The 19,709-nt window shown below is 36.4% G+C and overlaps 1 long non-coding RNA gene across 2 annotated transcripts; it reads right to left on the bottom strand.

Annotated features, from left to right (window-relative positions):
- Positions 1–5,333: 5,333 nt before the first annotated feature.
- Positions 5,334–19,480, bottom strand: LOC109017410. 2 transcript variants are annotated; one of them, XR_004802773.1, is made up of 7 exons: positions 18,365–19,480; positions 16,326–16,388; positions 8,312–10,829; positions 8,107–8,194; positions 7,565–7,717; positions 7,190–7,308; positions 5,334–5,628 (listed from the first exon to the last, which is right to left on the bottom strand). It is a non-coding gene; the product is annotated as an uncharacterized LOC109017410 (long non-coding RNA). The 2 variants fall into 2 exon arrangements; XR_004802772.1 differs by having other exon boundaries at positions 7,565–8,194.
- Positions 19,481–19,709: the final 229 nt, after the last annotated feature.

Here is a 19,709-nt window from a genome sequence, read left to right on the forward strand (position 1 = left end):
AAGGAACTTCATCAGCAGATTTAGAAGGGTGAAGCAAATTTAGAAGCTACTGATACTAATCCTCAGTCAATGAAAAAGGAGAAACATCCGAGGAATTTCTATCACTGAGGACAACATTATTAGCCATAGACTGTTGCCTCTGTTTTGGTTTGTAGCCTGGGGGAAAGCCATGCTTGTAACACTTTTCAACCACATGACTAGTAATTCCACAATGCTTACAAATTGGTCTATCCTTCTTAGAAAATGATTTAAAAGATTTGGTTGCATCATTTTAAGAAACAAAAACATGTGAGTCAACAGAGGGAAGAGAAACAGAAGATATTTCTTCTTGTTGTTCCTCTTGTAAAACAAGAGAAACATTTTTATTAAGAGGAGGCAAGGGCTCCATAAGTAAAATCTGTGCACTAGTAGGTGCAAAAGATTCATTCAATCTCATAAAAAATTGTAAAACACGTTCCCATTGAACATAATGGTTCAACCTTTGTACAACTCCACAAGAACAAGCAGGAAAAGGCTTGTAATTAGTAAGTTCATCCCAAAGTCTTTTAAGACGAGTAAAATAGTTACTCATAGGATGAGAACCTTGAGAAAGAGAGGAAATTGATTTCTGTAACTGAAAAATGCTAGGTTAATTTTTCTGAGAAAATCGTTTCTTAAGATCCGACCAAATCTCACAAGCAGTTGTAATGTACAAGATACTAGAAGAAATTTCAGGACAAAAAGAGTTTAAGATCCAAGATATCACCATATTGTTCCATCTGAGCCATGGAGAGAAAAGAGAATATGTTGATTCTGAAGGTTTAGTAATGGATCCATCAACAAATCCAAGCTTGTTCTTTGCTGAGAGAGCCATAGTCATCGAGCGAGACCAGGCATGGTAGTTCTCACCGAGAAGAGGTTGTGAAACCAAGAGAACACCATGACTGTCGCTGGGATTAAGAAAGAAAGGAAAAGTATCATCCTCGGAGATGGATTTGTGAGATGGTGCCATAGAAGCAAGATAAAAGAATGTCTGATACCATGTAAAGTAAACCCTAGCAGAGCACGAGAAAATGGTGAAAACCCTAGCAGACCAAAGGTCAAGAGAGAGGAAAGAAACTTCTGGAATCAAAGTGAAGAAAATAAAATATAAAGTATTTACATCCATGTACAGTAGTCCTATTTATAGGAATACATGACGAAATAAAAATAACATGTGACTGTCATGTGATACAAAAAGAATAAAAAGAATACAACAAAGTGAATAAAAGAATACAACAATAAGAAGATAAAAAATTAATACGTCTAATTCCTGATAGTATCCAACATGTATGGGAAGAGTAGTCTATAAAGACACATGTCTTGGAATGGAAGTCTAATTTAGAAGTACTAAATAGATGAAAAAAGGTCAGCAAACACATACATAAACTTTTAAAAAGGAATAATTGGGTGATTTTTTTAAAAGGAATTCATTGGGACTTTTGATGGCCAATATTGGTCAGGGTAACTGATTAGTAAGAAAGCAAGATGATTGAAAAGCATCATCCCAGAATGTGAAAGGGAGAGTGGTGTGAGCAAGGAGAGAGAGACCCATTTCGACAAGATGATGATATTTTATTTCAACCGTACTATTTTGGTGATGAGTGTGAGGACAATAAATTTGGTGAAGAATTCTCTTGGAAACAAGAATATTATGTAAATTATGAAATTACCACCCTAATCACTTTGAATGGATTTAATTTTTGAACCCAAACAGCGTTCTACTACTTGCTTTTGAAATAAGATTAAAACATTGGTTACATCAAACTCAGTTTAATGGAAAATAATCATGTATATCGAGTGCAAGCATCGAGAAAGGAAACATAATAGAAATTGCCATTATTCGAGTATACAAGGGAGGGACCCCAAACTTTGACAAATAATAATTCTAAAGGAGACGGTGACTCTTACCTTGCTTGCAAGAGGAGCAAATGGGTTGAGCCTTATTTTTTAAAACAAGAAGTTGAAAACAACGAAGGACTTGACAAACAATGCAAAGAGTGGGGGTGAACCAAATGATCATGTCGACGGACTGAAGAAGCCCATTCACCAACAAAAGTAGTAGAGGAGCTTGAGTTGCAATTGAAGGCCATAGGTACAAGCCATCCTTACTTTGGCCTTTGAGTAGAACATTCCCCGTGGGCAGTCCTCAAGAAAAACAAAACAATGATGATGAAATTCAAGTAAAATGCCATTATCTTTGTAAATTTAGAAACTAAAAGAATATTCTTTTGAATAAGTGGAACATGTAGGAGGTTAAGAAAATGAAAGTTACAAGATGAAAATGATAGAAAAGAGGACCCAACATGGGAAATGGAAAGGCCTTGGCCATTACAAGATGAATGTGATCCTGTCCACTATATTCATCAGCACGAAGAGTAAGATTTTGGAACTCCGAAGTCATGTGATGAGCGGCACCATGTTAGGGTGAACACCAAAAAGAAATCGAAATATTTTCTACTATTCTTTTTGTAAAATAAACTGGCAATCTAGTAAAAATAAACTCATAATAGAATAAAGAAAATAAAGTAACCACAAGCAAGACACCAAGATTTTTACATGGAAAGCCCACCAATGCGAAGTGGAAAACCAAATAACCTAGTCAAGTTAAAACTTCCACCATCAACAATTATGGGTTTATATACTTTCTTCTCTAGAGGCTACCGATATATCAAGAATATCTATATTCTTGGTTCAACACATAATCATCACCATACAAGTATATATTAGCCAGAGCAACAAGAAAGATATCATCAAGTGATCAGTATTTTCAGTAAATAACCAAAAAGGAATTTCAACGATCAGCACTAGTCAAAACAAAGCTCTCACCATTAGAAATAACATACCGAAATTTTATCAAAATCGGACTACAGATGATCCCTCAAAACTCTTATGGAAGTGTGAGAAAAGACAAATTCACACTCTTTATATGTACAACGCCACACCTCCCTCTCTTTCTTTTCTAGTTTTTCCTTCCTCTCACTCACTAAGACACATGGCATATCACCTTTTAAAATCTTCACATCAGGCTATTCAATTTCAAAATTCATACTAGTAGACAAACTCAAGAAAACACTTGTAGAAGATATTTTTACCACGGGCAAATTTATTTTTTAAAAAATCAATGCCTTTCTTTTGACTTAACCTCTTCACAACCAATAATGCCTTGTGCCTTGGTTGTGAGCTATTTGGCTCAATCTTCAATCTGAAAACCCATTTATTTTTCTGTGCTCTTTTACCCTTTGGTAGTTCTACCAACTTAGAGGTATGATTCTTATGCAGAGATTTCATCTCTTCTTGCATGGCTCTCAACCACTTATTTTCCTGATCATGGTGTATAGCCTCTTGATAACATTCTATCTCTCCCCCCATCTGAATGCAAAGCATACTTAGCTCTCAAGTTGATCTGCTTAACTGATTTTCTGCAGGTGGTTCTAAAGGAGGTTATTCTGCTTGTTGTTCTGGTCTCATATCATCAATTTCATGTTCACCACTTTCAACAATATCAACTTGTTCTTTCAATACATCTCCTCCATGTTCATTATGTATCACAGTAGCAGGACAAATTGAATCCATATCAACAAGTTCTTCATTAAAGCAGTAACTCAAAGAACTCATAAGCAAATGATTTATCTGACCAAGTTTATCACGTTAGGAAGCACCAGTACTCTTCGTCAAAAAGAAGAACCAAACCATGAGAATGTGCATTGATTACCATGAGTTAAACAAGGAAACAACCAATAAACTAGTAAAGCTATGCGAAAAATAGATGTTGAGATATAGAATTTAACATCAACGAAAGAGTCTTTGTCAAGATAGCACCAATGAAAGGTATTATGCGGTTCGGAATAAAGGTAAAGCTAAGCCCAAGGTTTATAGGGCCATTCAAAATATTGGAAAAGGTAGCGAAATTAGCCTACTGAATAGCCTTACCACCAAGTTTTTCCAAAGTCCATAACGTGTTCCACATATCCATTTTGAGAAAGTACATAAACGACCCCATGCATATCATTGAGTATGAACCCTTGAAAATACGAGAGAAATTGATCTTTATAGAAATTCTGGTGGAAATATTGGGTTTCAAAGAGCATCAATTAAGAAATAGGAAAATTATGATTGTCAAAGTTTTGTGGAAAAGTCATACAGCTGCGGAGGCATCCTAAGAGCTAGAAAGCGAAATAAGAAATAATTATCCACACTTATTTAAACAGCCAAGTAACGCCACTATTTTATCGTCATTAATTTGAATTTTGAGGAAGAAATTTTTATAAGGGTGTGGGAGCTATAATACTCGACATATTAATTACTAAATTATTTAAAGTTTTGAAGATAAGGTATATAATTTTAAATTCTGGAAATTAGTATTTTTGTTCTATATGCATAACACACCATGTCAGAACACTACATGGGGATTCACTTTTCCCGGCGATCACTTCCGTCGGAAAAAGGATATGAAATTGCCGCGAGACACCTTTCCCAGCGATATCCAAATAATCGGATGTTCGCTGGTATTAAACCTCTGCTTCTGAGCTACCCCAACGGAAGCCAAAAATCGCCGCTAAAAGCTATTCTATGATAGCAATATTTTTTGCCACAAATAGTATCAAATATCTCCGCAAATATCATCTAAGATTCAGTTCCAATCGTTGGGAAAGATTAATTCCGATGCTTACATATCGTCACTAAAAGTTCCAAAATCACTGCAAATACCCCTTCCCAGTGTTTTCAAAATAATGCTGCAACTGACAAAACGGTTGTAAAAACATTATTGCATTAATTATAAATCGCCAAGTACTTATATTTCCTAGCGCTTTTTGAATCGCTAGGATTGAGTATTTTGTTTAGAATACCCAGATGTAGCAAATGTTAAATCCACTTCTATTAAATTACCAACAAGTTTATAATCGCCGCAATTGGATTTTTGGTTGCCCGAACTCGGTTGCAACAATTATAAAATCGCTGGTATGTGTGATAATGTAGCGATTTTATAATCGCCGTAATTGACCCTTCGGTTTTCATTATTCAATTACGGTGACTTGTAAATCGCCGCAATTGATAAACTACCAGCGAAAATGAATCGCTGTAAATCATTTACAAATTATTATAACTCTTTTGCGGGATAATATTTTGCCGGTAAAGTGTTGAAAATCGCCGGAAAAGCTAATTAATCATATTAGTGACCCGGTGTTCTTACTGGGCATCATTTTTCGTTGTTCCTAGAGGCAACATTTAATATTCAACCAACTTGGCATCCATTCATTCAAATTGAACACTGAAAACACATTATGATCTCTAATCCGTCAACAAATATATATATATATATATATAAACACTGGGGTGGTGCATTATATTCTCATATCAAGTACAAACTGAGCTACATATTAAATACTAAATAAACATCACAGTTATAACATATTGCTTAACTCTACTATCCACCGAAATAATTACTATCAAGTTCCACAACTCTATTTAAGTGGGACCGTCCATCAGCATTGGCACCCAACAGTTCTACATATCGGCTTTGATCGAGAAAGGTGGTGATTTCATAGATATAGCACTATCACGTGACTTCTCATACTCCTCATCCGTGTATTTGACAAAATCAACAGACTGCACAACATTAAGAAAAAAAAAATCAGTTATATGAAAAGAATAGGTTTAATGGAGCTTGTTTAGAAGAAAAATTTGGTAACCCCAAAAAAAAAAAAATTAGTAGAAAGATAAGTAGAGTAAATGTCCTTTAAAACCAATGCACAAAGATGAAAGTAGATGTGAAATATATATTGTTGCAGTTGGCAAAGGAATAGCCACTTGTCAGCAGAATACCATTTACAACTCTGACCTGCAATGTCGCACAATTATTCACTCATGGCAGACATTTCACGAAAACTTAAAATAATAACAACTTATCAAATTTTTTTGATAATGTGGAATCACCCCAAGGTAGGGCCCTTCGGACCATCCCTAGGTTATAAGTCCTGGATTCACAACCCCACCCAGTAGAAGATAGCAATTATGACCTTATAGAAAATATAAACACGGCGACAAATTAAAAATGGAAAAATAAAAGGGCAAATAATCATTACTGCAATCAATGCTCTTATCAACCCTTTTTTCTGACAACCTATAAACCAAAAAATAGAAACACAATATATATCTCCTTAAGCTTGCCCAAGCAGTGATAGAGACATTACAACATATATCTGCATTAAGGTAGCAAACAGAATTGCAGCCATACATAGCAATTGTATAAAGACTTGTTGAAATAGGTATAATATACACGTGAGAAATAGTCCCATGTGAGGGTCAGAATCCTAGAATGCCACAAAATGTAGCAGGTATTCTCACCCCACCAACAGTATCAACACCTGCCATATACTGTTAGTAAGAAAGGCTTAATCATAGATTAAAACATTTAGCTTGCTCAAGGATTTAAAATATGATCAAGCATCACACCAATTCTATCAACAATTTTTAAACAGATGTAATAACATCAAGAATGCTACAGGAAGTGAAAATAAATTTTTATTGGGAAAATAAATTTTACTTACTAAAAGTCCTGAGGTACAAAACACACAGTGACTCTTTAAAAGTCATGAATAGGTATTTTAGTTGTTTTTTTTATAAGTATAGGTATTTTAGTTGTTTAAGCATAATTAAAAGTTGGGCCTTCGTAAACAGAATTTATGGTCATCACAACCAGCTAAAGAACTATGGAAAGAACAAAAACATGCAAAAGAAACTACATTAATAACATCACAAGGCTAGCTCCACCAATAAATATACTCAGAAGTAGTATAATAAGTCTCACACCTCATCTTTTTTCTATATAGGTAAAGTAAAATAAAATTTTATTGATCAAAGTAAATAGGTGTTGCCCAAAGGAAGTATACAAAAGAAAACACCTAATTACAAGTTAGGAACTAGACATCTCACGTTTCATCTTTATAGTGAGTAGTAAAAGAATTCTAAGATGCCAGGAAAAGGAAATGGAAACCAAAAATAACAAAACACGCAAAGAATGAACCAATTGCCTTAAATATCAATCAAACAGAAAATTTTAACCAGAAGAGTCTTTTAGTGATTTCGCTAGCATCGACAATGTATGTGTTGATACTAAAAAGATTTATGGGAACAACAATAAGCTGTTGAAAGTTGGTCAGATGCTCACCCAAGGAGAAGTCAACAAGATTAGCAACCACAACAGCTCCACTAGAGGATCCACCTGGCAGTCTTCCAGATGCAGCAGGATTTTCGAGTGTACCATAATGCTTATTATCCCAACTAATACTAAAAATAAGAAGTGCCAAAATAAAAATGACATTATTAAATCAAAACAACAGCTAGAAGGGAAAAACTAAAAAACAAAAAATAAACAAAGATATTAACAAGTGGAACATGCATATCTTCATCCATGGCAAACTATACTCTAAGCAAAATAAAATTTTATTAAGTCCAAATAGATGTTTATTATAGCCACAGGAAGGATCCACAATGTCCAACCCAATGTGAAATTGCAACCAATTAAGTAAGTAGACAGATATACCCATAAGCTAGTTCATCCACAACAATTTTTCCAACGCAAGTGGCACCTCCTTCGACAAGAGTAGTAACCACGGGAGATGTCCAAGAATTTTTTTCATCTGTCTTCAGCTAGTCTGGATGACCAAATCTAGTCTCATGCCCATCTATGTCAAATCTGACAATTTCAATAAATGAATAAAAAAATAGAAATCAGAGATCAGGAGTGCAACTCCAATAATGTGGTCACTGAGCCAAGGTATGTGACAGTGAAAAAAACAGCAATGAGCATCTTTTTTACTCTCCTCAGCAACTAAAAAAAACTTTAAACCAAAAGAATTACTAGCCCAACAGGCAGGCCCGCAAGTGGCATATGATGCAACCCAATGGGCAGGCCTACAAGCTAATGCATACAGATCATCGGACACATTAAGTGGATGCGAGGTACGATGTTCCTGCATCTATACGAAAATTGTTGAAATTTCACAATGTTTATTTTCGTCATTCAAAAGCATATAAAGGAAACCTGTAACATTTCAATGTAGATAGGGATGGAGAAGAACTTACACGTTGCTTGAACCAAGTTGGAAACTCAGTTTGATGCGTGTGATCGATGCAATTTGGGTGTTGCATCTTACATTTCTCATAGTGTTCCCTGCATTTGGAGCAAGGAATCGCCAAGCAAAATATTCACGTTAGATGGTATTGGGTTGATAACAACTAATTAAGTTCAAATGGAAGTAGATTTTTAAGTAAACTCCTTGATGCTTACTCTATATAGGGTCCAATCTCCGCACAATTGTTGAGCACGTACCAGATGGCTGCCTTAGAGAGTTTATCTTCTAATTGCACATTAGAAGCTATATCCAAGGGACGAACTTTCTGGTTGAAAATTCTAAACCCATCTATAGTTTCCTCTTCGTCAACATAAATGTTGCGGTCCGCGCTACTAAACCTCGTCTCAACGTCTTTGAGGTACATGGAGCAAAATGTCAAGCATTCGGTGTGAATATAGGCCTCGGGTATTGAACCTTTTGGGCGGACTTTATTCTTAACATATTGCTTGAATTTGCCGAGATACCTCTCAAATGGGTACATCCACCTATATTGTACTGGATCCCCAAGTATGGCCTCACGGGTAAATGGATAGCTAGGTAGACCATGACATCGAAAAAGGAAGGAGAGAATATCATCTCCAGTTTCCATAGAATGGTGGCGATATTAGTTTGGAGCTGGGATAGGTGATTCACATCCAGTGTTCGAGCGCACAACTCTTTGAAGAAAGTACCAAGTTCAGTCAAAGCCAAGGCAATGTCACTTCTTAAATACCCCCCCAGAAGCAATGGGGAGTAGTCTTTGAAGGAAAACATGACAGTCGTGACTTTTCAACCCTGAGATTTTGCAATCACATAGAGAAACACAGTTTGAGATATTGGAAGCAAAACCATCTGGAAATTTGATATCGGATAGCCACTCACAAAATCTACTCCTTTCATCTCCGTGTAATGTGTATAGTGCATGTGGCATTGTTAAATGATCACCTTCACACCTCAAATGTAATTCTTTTCTATAGCCCAAAATCTCCAGGTCACACCCTGAATTGATATTATCCTTAGTTTTTTCCAGACTGTTCATTAAAGTTAATAAGATGTTATCAGCAATATTCTTCTCAATATGTATAACATCTAAATTATGCCGAAGTCGAAGTGTTGACCAATAAGGTAACGTGAAGAATATGCTACACTTTGTCCAGTTCAGCTCTTTAGCAGTGTGTTTTTCATTCCTACGAGATTTGCCAAACTGAACCTCCCCAATCATCTGCAGTTGAGTTTGAATATCGTCTCCACCTATTCCCTTGGTGGCATGCGATGATCTTCTCTACCATTGAACAACCTTTTCCTCTTTCTCCATATGTGGTTTGGCGGTAAGAAACATCGGTGTCACATATAACAATGTTTTCGGCCATATTTCAACCAATTGGAGTCTGTGTCAGCATTGCAAGACCAACAAGCCAATTTTCCCTTTGTTGACCAGCCAGAGAGATTCCCATAGGCAGGAAAGGCATTGATTATCCACAATAACACATCATGCAACATAAACGTCTCCTTAGTTGAGGCATCATATGTAGGTACCCCATGTTCTCAAAATTCAAGAAGTTCATCGAGCAACGGCTGCAAGCAAACATCGATCTCATTCCCTGGTGACTTTGGGCCAGGAATAATTAGAGATATCATGAAGCATTGGTCTTTCATGCATGACCACAATGGCAAGTTACACAGGACAATGATTCCTGGCCAAATGCTATGAGGTTTAGCCAAGTTGTTGAAGGGAGTGAAGCCGTCACTTGCCAGACCGAGCCTAACATTACGAGGATCCGCAACGAACCAACTATGATGCTCATCAAATTTCTTCTAGCACTCAAAGTCGGCCAGTCTTCCATCTCATTTCACCTGCTATCTTTGCATACATAAAGAGACGCTGCAATCTCGGTTTCAACAGAAAATGACGCAACACTTTTTGAGGTATCACGTGTGACCCGTGTGTATTTGGCATCCACCTCGAAGCCTTACATACAGGGCAATCATTAAGAGCGGCATTTTCCTTCCAGAATAAGATGCAGTCGTTGGGGCATGCATGGATTTTGTGGTACTTGAAACCCAAACCACGCTCCAAAGACCTTGACTCCTTATATGATTGTGGCAAGAGCACATCAGGGAAGGCAGACCACAACAGATCAAGGAGCATGTCAAATGATTTAATTGACCATCCACCGATTGATTTGGTGTGTAACAACTTGACAACAAATGACAAATTTGAAAATTTTGTACACCCGTCGAAAAGAGGACATCGGGCATCCTCAAGTAGCTGGTCAAAAGATGATGCTGGTGAATCTTCAGGCATTGGTGGCCTATTTGGCGCATGAGTGCTGTCTTGGGGCACATCAACAAAGGTGCCTGCCTAGATGTCATTCAACATATGATATATGTCATCGATGTAATCATCTTCTGGTATAACCTCATCACCAATATCATCGTCACTGATGTGAAATGTTGTCTTCTCCTACCCATGAAATATCCACTAGGTGTAAGTTGGATTGATCCCTCTGATAAACAGATGGGTTTCCACCTCAAATATAGGTAACCACAGATTATTAAGGCATGTACGGCATGGACACCGAATGCAATCCCTTCCACTTGCATGGTTTCGTGCTTGTATGAGGAAATTTTTAACCCCTTCGGCATATGAGGTGATAAAAGTCTATCGGACTCGTTCATCCAACTTTTGTCCATCTAAAAAAAGATATGGTGGGAAAGGAAGTTAGATCCACAGAGACCGTATATATATAAGTTCGATGAAGTCACATATGAAACTAACACGGGTGAAATGTGGAATAATAATATATGGTCGAAGGAATTGAATGGTGGAGCGAAATGTGAGCAATGAATATATTTTGTTTCATGTGATTAAATGAATGGTGGAGCAATCTTATTTGTTGATATAAAGTGTATAGTTCATCCTTATAGGACTCGCAAGTGTATCGACTTGAGTTCAAGTCATACGAGGAAGGTGGGTATGTTACAAGTAGTTGACACATTCCACTAGGAGTTAGTGGAATGAGTGATGTTACGCAGTTGTACGTTAGAGATCGAGTATAGTAGAACCCTCAAACCTGATGGTACTCCATTCTTGATTGAGTGATTAAAAGAATCATTATGAGTTGGACATGTAAACTCACCATCTTCACGGTTAGTAGAGACCTACCAATAAATGTTCACGTTGAAGAGGGTTTATGAAGGTGGCTAACTAACTATCTCAAAAGGTTTCTGGTCATGTATGGTTCAAGGATAATTGGCTGGGTAAACATATATGTACCAGATGAAGATTATCAGGCAATTGAAAAGTTATAAATCTAAATGGTTGTTGTTTATGACATTATGTGAGTGAATCATTTGAAAAAATTGGTATTGGATAAGTTTTCATCTGCATTAAGGCATTTAAAGTTCAATAAGGACGCTAGCTACATAGTCTCTAGTTGTCTATTTAGTAATTTATAAAAAAGAAATAAAAACCCCTAGATAGTATATTGCTGCTGATATATTACTAAGCAATGGCCAAGAAAATCATGCATGTGGATTTCAGACTTGCTTAATATATATTATTATTAATTTATTATTTGTGTTGCTTGACAAACCCATAATGTTCACAACAATCTTGTCCAAAGATGATCGGTGTGCATCTTTGGACACGTAACTCCCTCAGAGAATTGTAGTTGAGATCGGTATATAGAAGTTATTGTAAACTTCCTAAATTTATGTTCGGCCCTAACTAAGTATGTAAATTGTATTAGATAAATACCATATTGTTGCACAGAAGGTTGCAAAAGAAATGTTTTCTTGTATTACTTTTTCTTTTCCTTTCAGCCTCTTTGTCGCTCATACTATATTAGAGTAAAATTTTTGCTAAACTGATGATTATCTTTCGGAGAAAATGGATACAATGACCTATTTGAGATTGTGCTAGTGGTTCCATGGACTATTCTTTCTTTTGGGCATTTATTGAGTTGTTGTAACTCAATAAATACTTAAAATTTTCTGCCGACTCCCTGTTTGTTTGGTTTCAGTTTGAAGCTTTGCTAAGAAATGATGGTAAAGAAGCAGAAGTCCAGGTATCATTTTTATTCTTATCTTTGTATGTATTACCACCATGTCATTCATTATTCAAGATACCTTTGTTGTGGTATCAATTGTGCCTTGTTCTAACTCTCCAACTCGTTTTCCTCTCAAATCTTAGGTACTTTTCCTTGGATAAATTTATTTACATTAAAAGTGCATCTTTTGGGGTTTACTTGTGTTCAAAGAGTCATTGCAGAAGTTCCTGAAATCACACTCAGATGCATAAGTCGAGATGAAGCTGCCTTGGCTGTTGCCCAGAAGGTGTCCTACCTTTTAAAGAGAAAAGTTTGGGTTATTTGGTTGCATACAAATTTTATTTTTGGCATTCAGTCTACTGCTTTAAATAGCTGGGGAAGGATAGTTTACCTTTATAAATTTCTTGTCTGGGGTCTTTTCAATGAGTGGTTTATATTATATATTTTTATACAGGTTTTCATAGGCTTATACAAGAATGGATCAAATAATATTCATGCCAGTGCTCATCTTCCAATTATGATTGCTATTTGTAATGTTGAAGCAAGCTTGTTGTGAAGGAACTCACTAGCTGGGTATGTTGTATCTCACCGTTTTCATGTTTCTTTAGTTGAAGGATATGGCTTATAAAGTCTTGCCCTCTTTTTAACAAAGCGTTCTCTTCTTAACTATTTGATGGTTTTGAATAAAATCTTTTACCTGTCAAAACATGTGTGCGTGAGGGTTTCTGACATTTTACGACACTTGCTCTACCTGAAGTTATGTATTAATTTTGGATAAGCTTGATTATTTCTGGTGTACTTGCTTTCTTTTTTTTACAAGTGAAAAAAAAATCTGGTGGACTTCTATCCCGATCTGTGTGATCCTATGTAAGACTGTTCATCCGGGCTGGGTTTTTTTCCCGGCCCGGAATACACCCGGGCCGGTACCTGGTTTTTAAAACTCGGGCCCATCCGGCCCGGATGCGGTTTTGACACCTGGATATCGGTTTTAAACCCGGTACCCGGGTTTACACATAAAAGCATCAAAAACCCTAGCGTGCCCCCCAATTCCGAATCACACTCAACTCTCTCTCTCTCCCCCTCCTCTGCGAAGAGCGATGCCCTACGCCTCCATCCCCCCGATTCCTTTCTCTCATCTGATCTCTCTCTCGCTCTGCTCTGTGCCTGCATTTACGTCTGGGTCTGCGCCTGCGTCTGCTTCTGCGATGCCCTAGTCCCTCCCGAAATCACTCTCTCATCTGCTCTATCTCTCTCTCTGCTATCTATGATGTCAAACGGTGGAAGTGCTTGAGCTTGGGATCCAAGAGATTAGAACGGATTTCTGTTTGGGTATGTTTTCTTTCTCCTCCCCTCTGTTTTCTTCTCTGTTTTGTTGATTTTGGGTTTTTTTTTTTTTTGAGAATGTTTGAATGTTTGAGTATTTTTATGGTAGATCTGTTTGAATGTTTGAGGAGTATCTGTTTAGATCTATTTAGCTGCAAAATGCTAGAGCCGTGGGTTATTATTATTTGGAAGATCTGTTATATCTGATAACATATATATATGTAATGAAGATTTGTTATTATTTGGAAGAAATGGTTTTTAAAATGTTGTATCTTTGATTTTTCTAGATTTTTTTTTTTTTTTAAATTAGTTGTGTTCTGGGTGGAGTTTGGAAAAAAAAATTGGGGCCTTTGGGTTCCAAAATATTTTTAGGAAAAGTTTGATGGTGATGATGATGATGATTCCTTTGAGGATCTAGACTCAGGCCCTTGTGATGATTATTGTGTGGTATTTAAGCACCTGAGATTTTTATCCTTAGGATTACTTAGTATGGGGTATGTACTAGACATTATTGAATTCTCCCTTTGCATTCTGGAATCTGCACATTGAGTAGTAAATGGATAATAGTCCAGATGTGGCACGGAGATGGGCAATTGCAGGGTAGGTAAATGCGGTGGATTCAGAGGAGATGATATTTCTAGTAATAAAAAAGAATCACTCTTATCCATGTGAATCCAACATGGTTTGGTTTCCATTCTATTGGATTCACGGTTTGGTTTCCATTCTATTGTATGAGCATCATAGGCAACTATTGAGAAAACAAGGACATGGCATTTGTTTGTTTCGTTGTTCTTCTGCATATCTTGCTACAGGTTTTCCTACCATACCTTTACCTTAATACATATATTGATGTTGAACTCTAAAGACTTTGATCATATATAGTTTGGAAGAAAATGGTTTGTAGTTAGTGCAAGCCACAGCCTCAGCAAACTCCTCTTTGATCTTAAATGTGGAGATAGAGAAACTATATATACATTAATGTTGATGAGAGTTGCATGGCCTTTCAGTTTTATATTGTCATGCACTATAAGTGGTTAATGCTTAATATATACAAAGTCACCATGCACTATGTTGTTATTAGGTTAATTAAGATAGTTATTAGGTACATATATGTTTTCTCAAATATAAAAAACTAGAAAGTTGGGCAAGATTTTTATTGTATGTTCTTGTTTATTAATTTTGCTAAGAGAAGTGGCTGTCTATGGATATGTATTTGAATGAAAACTCTACAAAATATTTGTTAGTGTGGGTGTATTTGGAAAAAAAAAATAATAATCCATTCTCATCTTAATATTTAATTTATTAAGTGGAATTTGTCTTAATCCTTGTATATAATCATTGTTCAAAACTGTGTTTTGCAGGATCTCTCAATCAAATTACTTGAAGTTGTTGCTATCTAGTGGGACATTAAATCATTGATGGACATGTTACTGATTTTGCAATTCATACATTGTAATTTTGTATATTGTAATGTAACGTATAAATATCAAATAATGTAATATGTAATGTATTGTATTGTGATGCATGCATGGATGAATTTATGCATTTAGTATTTAGAACACATTATGCGATCCAACTTGACTTTAAAAACAATAAAGGCTTTTGAATAAAAAATAATTATGGTTTGAAGTTGTGTTTTGCTAATTGAGCTTTTAGAACACAAATATTTTTAATCAAATAAAGGATTTTATTAAAAAAAAAAATCCGGGTACAATCCGGAATCTGGATTTTCGAGTTTCAAAAACCCCGATATATCCGGGTTCCGGCTCGGGTCTGACCTGGATCAATACAGTCCAGATTCCGGCCCGGGTTTGAAATCCAGGTTCCGGTCCGGGTATACCCGGGTTCCCGGGTTTGAACCCGGATGAACACCCCTAATCCTATGTTTTATGAATGTATCTTTCATTGTCAGAGGAATCTATGAGAATCTTAAAAGCTTGCTCTTAGAAGCATGTTCTAATCTCATGGGGTGTAAATGATACTTTTGCTTTACTTCTGAAGAAAAAAAAAAAAAAAAACGTTGTCTGTCCTCAGTATATTGCTGCTGCCTAATACTCTGCATGCACCAAGACTTATTGGAATCAAAGCTCTAGGCAATAAACCAATACTAAGGAGACTTGAAGACCAAAGAAGTTGAGACAGTGGTTTTTGAATCTTACTTAGGCATCTTGAAGCTAATTAAGGGGAAGAGCCAATCTATCAATAATGCAATTAAGGGACTAATCATGTCTAAACATCGTTGGAATTAGTCATCTGGGTAAAAAGTAAATATGATCCTAATTCATCCCGAGATGCTAAATTAGGATCATTCTTCATGTGTCAAGTGAAGGGAGATGCATTTATATGTTCATCAAGTGATCACTAGCCAACCATTGCAGGTAATCATCATTGGTTGAAAAGTAAAAAAGTTAAATCTGAAACAACCAATTAATGTCAGATATACATATACATATATATATATATATATATATATATGTACTGGGTTTTTTTAAACCCAAAAATTCAAGCAGTTTGCAAGGTTTATGCTTGAATACTCCAGCTTCTATCACCCTATAGGACCACACAAACACTTTGAAGTAACCATTAAATTATTATGCTGCATATAGTAGCTAGTTTTGGAAATGGTGCTATTTATCATTCCAATCATCTGCCTTTTACAGTCTTGATAATCAGCTCATTATAAGAGTGCAGTGGAGGAATACCATCAATTTCTAAAGTGGCTACTAGATAATATCATATTGCTGACCAGAAAATAATATAAAAACAATGCTAATGCTTTGCTACAAAGTTGTGAAAAGTCAGGAACCAGACAAACCTTTAGTGCGCCTCGATTTTTGCTATCGGATCAGCAATGCTTGATAACTTCTATAAAGTTCTGCTGCAAAGATCAAGTGATTATGTCAGCTCAAGATTTAATATATAATATTATCGTGATCATGCGTGTCGACCATTGGAAAAATACTCTATAGGAATGAAGGTAAAGAGAAAAATGTTATAACAACCATGTTACAAATAATGTTTCTGGCGATTTGTGGTACCAGGAAAGGCTCTGTTTCTTGTAGTGGATCAAGAGGTGCAGATGAAGCAAACTAATTACCTAGCTAGCTAAGCCCATGGTCCATGCAGCATGCATGGATATGCATGCAATGTACGTACTACATGGACCCTGCTCATCAATGTCTACCATGCCATGCATATATACATACAAGTCATACATAAATGTCTTGTATCAAGCTCTAACGTTGTTAATCACATGTACGTACGTATGTTTAATTGCTAAAAATCTGCCAATATCATTTCACATTTTCTTCTACAGCTAGCACTATTTGTGACACTAGCTAGCTTCGATTTTACTTCTCCTAGCTACACTTGACACACACACATATATATCGTTTTCATGTCTTCATTAATAATATTATGTCATCATCAACTCGTCCATATGTATAGGAGGAGTGCCTTTCTATCTAGCTAGCATGATATGAACTTATAGTAAGTGACTCATCACCATAATTATATACTACTCATATTTCAAATTATGGGATTTGAATCTCCCATTATTATTAATTATACTTTTCAAATTAATTATTATCCCAAAAAAAAAAAGGAATGCATAGCCCCAAATGATGATCCCTGTCCTTACAAATTAAGTATCACCATACAAGTTCATGTGTTAATATTTTACATAACTTATGCATCCCCGCATTTCCTAAAACGTCAATTAATGCATGGTTGTCGGGTGATCAAAACAGAACAAGGTGTCATAGAGGAGATTCCACTCATGAAAGGAGATGACTGACTAATTTCTTATACCGAAACAACAGTCTATGTATGATATTCAAACAACCCGCATCATTAATCATTAACTCAGAAAAATGAGTGATCAGAAACAAGTTATAACAAAGAATATGCAAGTAATTAGAGATAAAAAAAAGTAGTGCATGAATATATATATATAAGCTAACTGGTCAGTAAATGATTTTACAATATGGAAATCTTGTAGGAAGAGGTGGTGTCAATGAAAGAGTAGATCCAACAATTTTTTTTGGTTAGGCATAACATCACTGAGATATTGGGTCCAACGAAAACAACTAGTATGCTTTCTATGTCTTTGTTCCTCATTATTGTCGGAACTAACGACATCTTTAATTATGAAGATACATATAGCAAATTATCCAAGCCAGAGTTTATGTCCACTCTCCAATTCGCTTTCCACAACCAGTTAATTATACACTCTAATTATCCAAGTCAATGAGACTATGCAAGATTTATATTCTAATATAGTAGCGATATATTTAATATTGCTCCTAACTAAAAAAACTAGAAATTAACTTTTATGATCTTATAAAATTAGAAAAATATGAAGTTAGTAGTCTAATAAATCTTAAACAAATTTAAACTCCATCAATTTGTCACTTATATGAGCTAGGCCAACCTGAAGTTGGCCTATTTTTTCCTTTTAGGGGTTTAATATACGAAATTCATTCTAGCATAATATACTTGAGTTGGTTTTTCCCCTTTACCAAATTAATATTTGTTCTTAAAGTCTGGTTTATTTTCCTATAGGATTTTAACTGTGAACTGTTGCCTTGCAACAGTTCGATCTTAAGCTTACTCCTGATCTAGATCTATATATAAACACTAAACACAGCAATATTACACAAAGAAAACCAGGCATTGATTTCAAAATCGGCACTTAAACCGCAAAAGGTAGATACACAACATTTTGAAACAAACAGAGGAACATGCACATCAGTTTCGCAAGTTAAACAAAAATTATTGAAAAAAAAAACACAAATTTTTCAATGCAACCTACACATGAAGGGGAAAAACAAATAAATTAGCAACAAGAGATACCTGTACGATGGTTCCTTTCCCTGTAGCAGATGACGATTATACTAGACTGCAGCAAAAGTTCAACTTGGGAAACGAAATGGAGGCACAGAACCAATTTTGTAAGGGAAGGAAATGTAGTGTCACAGTGTCATTACTAGCTGAAACGAAGGACACTAGATTTTTCCATTTTGCAAGATCGCCAAAAATGGAGAACCAACAACGGATCGGAGAAGGGTGGGGGAAAATGGGACAGTGAAAACGAGGTTTCACTAAAGACAAAGGAGGTGACATCGTGCGCAAACACTGGGTAGGGTCGCAATGCAGGTGCATTGTAGTCGAGGGTTATTCGAAGTGCAGAAGCTGGGTGTTGGGGGGAAAATAAAATTACTCTTCGATAAACAAGAGATCGATTTGGTGCCTACACAATGTATTGCGATGTAGTTTAGAGCGTCGCAAAGCTAATTTTTTTCCCAACGATTTTAATTGTCGCCAAAGACCATCAAAGCGTTACAATAGCCCTGATTAAAGGACCCAGCGTACGATTGGTTGTATTTGATTTTGAAACCGGCGATTTGGAAATCGACACGAAAGAATACCTTTCCCAGTGATATTATTTGCAACGACTAAAAATCGCCGGGATAGACCAATTTTCTCGTAGTGGAAGTTGGATCCCAGACTTGGAGTAAGGTAAAAAAATTCTGACCATTGAGCCAAGACCGAACAGTAAGATTGAAGGAGGATTCGAGCTCACTTGCTTGAAATGACCGAGCATGTTGCTGATCAGCACAACTGCTTGAAATGACCGAGCATATGCTTGGTAAAATTGCTCAGGATGACCGAGTATATTGCTCTGAATAGCCGAGCATTTGCTCGACACAATTATTCAGAATACCAAGCACATTGCTCAGAAGGCTGATTGTTGCATTGTTCACTGTGTTGCTCGGTGTAGTGCTCGAAAAGCTTTCTTGGTGTGCTGCTTGAAATTCTCGCTCAGCATCAATGCTCGGGATGGCTGAGCATTGTGCTAGGCAAACTTGCACGGGAGTGTTGGGCATCCTAGCAACTTGCTCAGAAAATGCCTTAGAGCAGCAACTTGCTCGGAAAGATAAGGTTAATGCTGCAGCTGGCCACGTGATGATTGATTTCGGCATCGACATTCCCTTAGACCTAGAGCGTCAGAGTAGGGGTAATATGGGTTTTAAATGACTGCAAACTTTACTTCAGCCTTAAGGACTCTGTTGCTATAAATAGGAGGAGGGACCAAGTTACCTACAGTGAGTGAAAAGGAGTACGTGGAAGGAAAGTAAGTAAGAATACGAACGGGTGAGCAGAGTGAAAGTGCCAGGCGGGCATACTTTGGCAAGAC

Source organism: Juglans regia, chromosome 11 (genome assembly GCF_001411555.2).
Source record: "Juglans regia cultivar Chandler chromosome 11, Walnut 2.0, whole genome shotgun sequence".
NCBI lineage: Eukaryota > Viridiplantae > Streptophyta > Magnoliopsida > Fagales > Juglandaceae > Juglans > Juglans regia.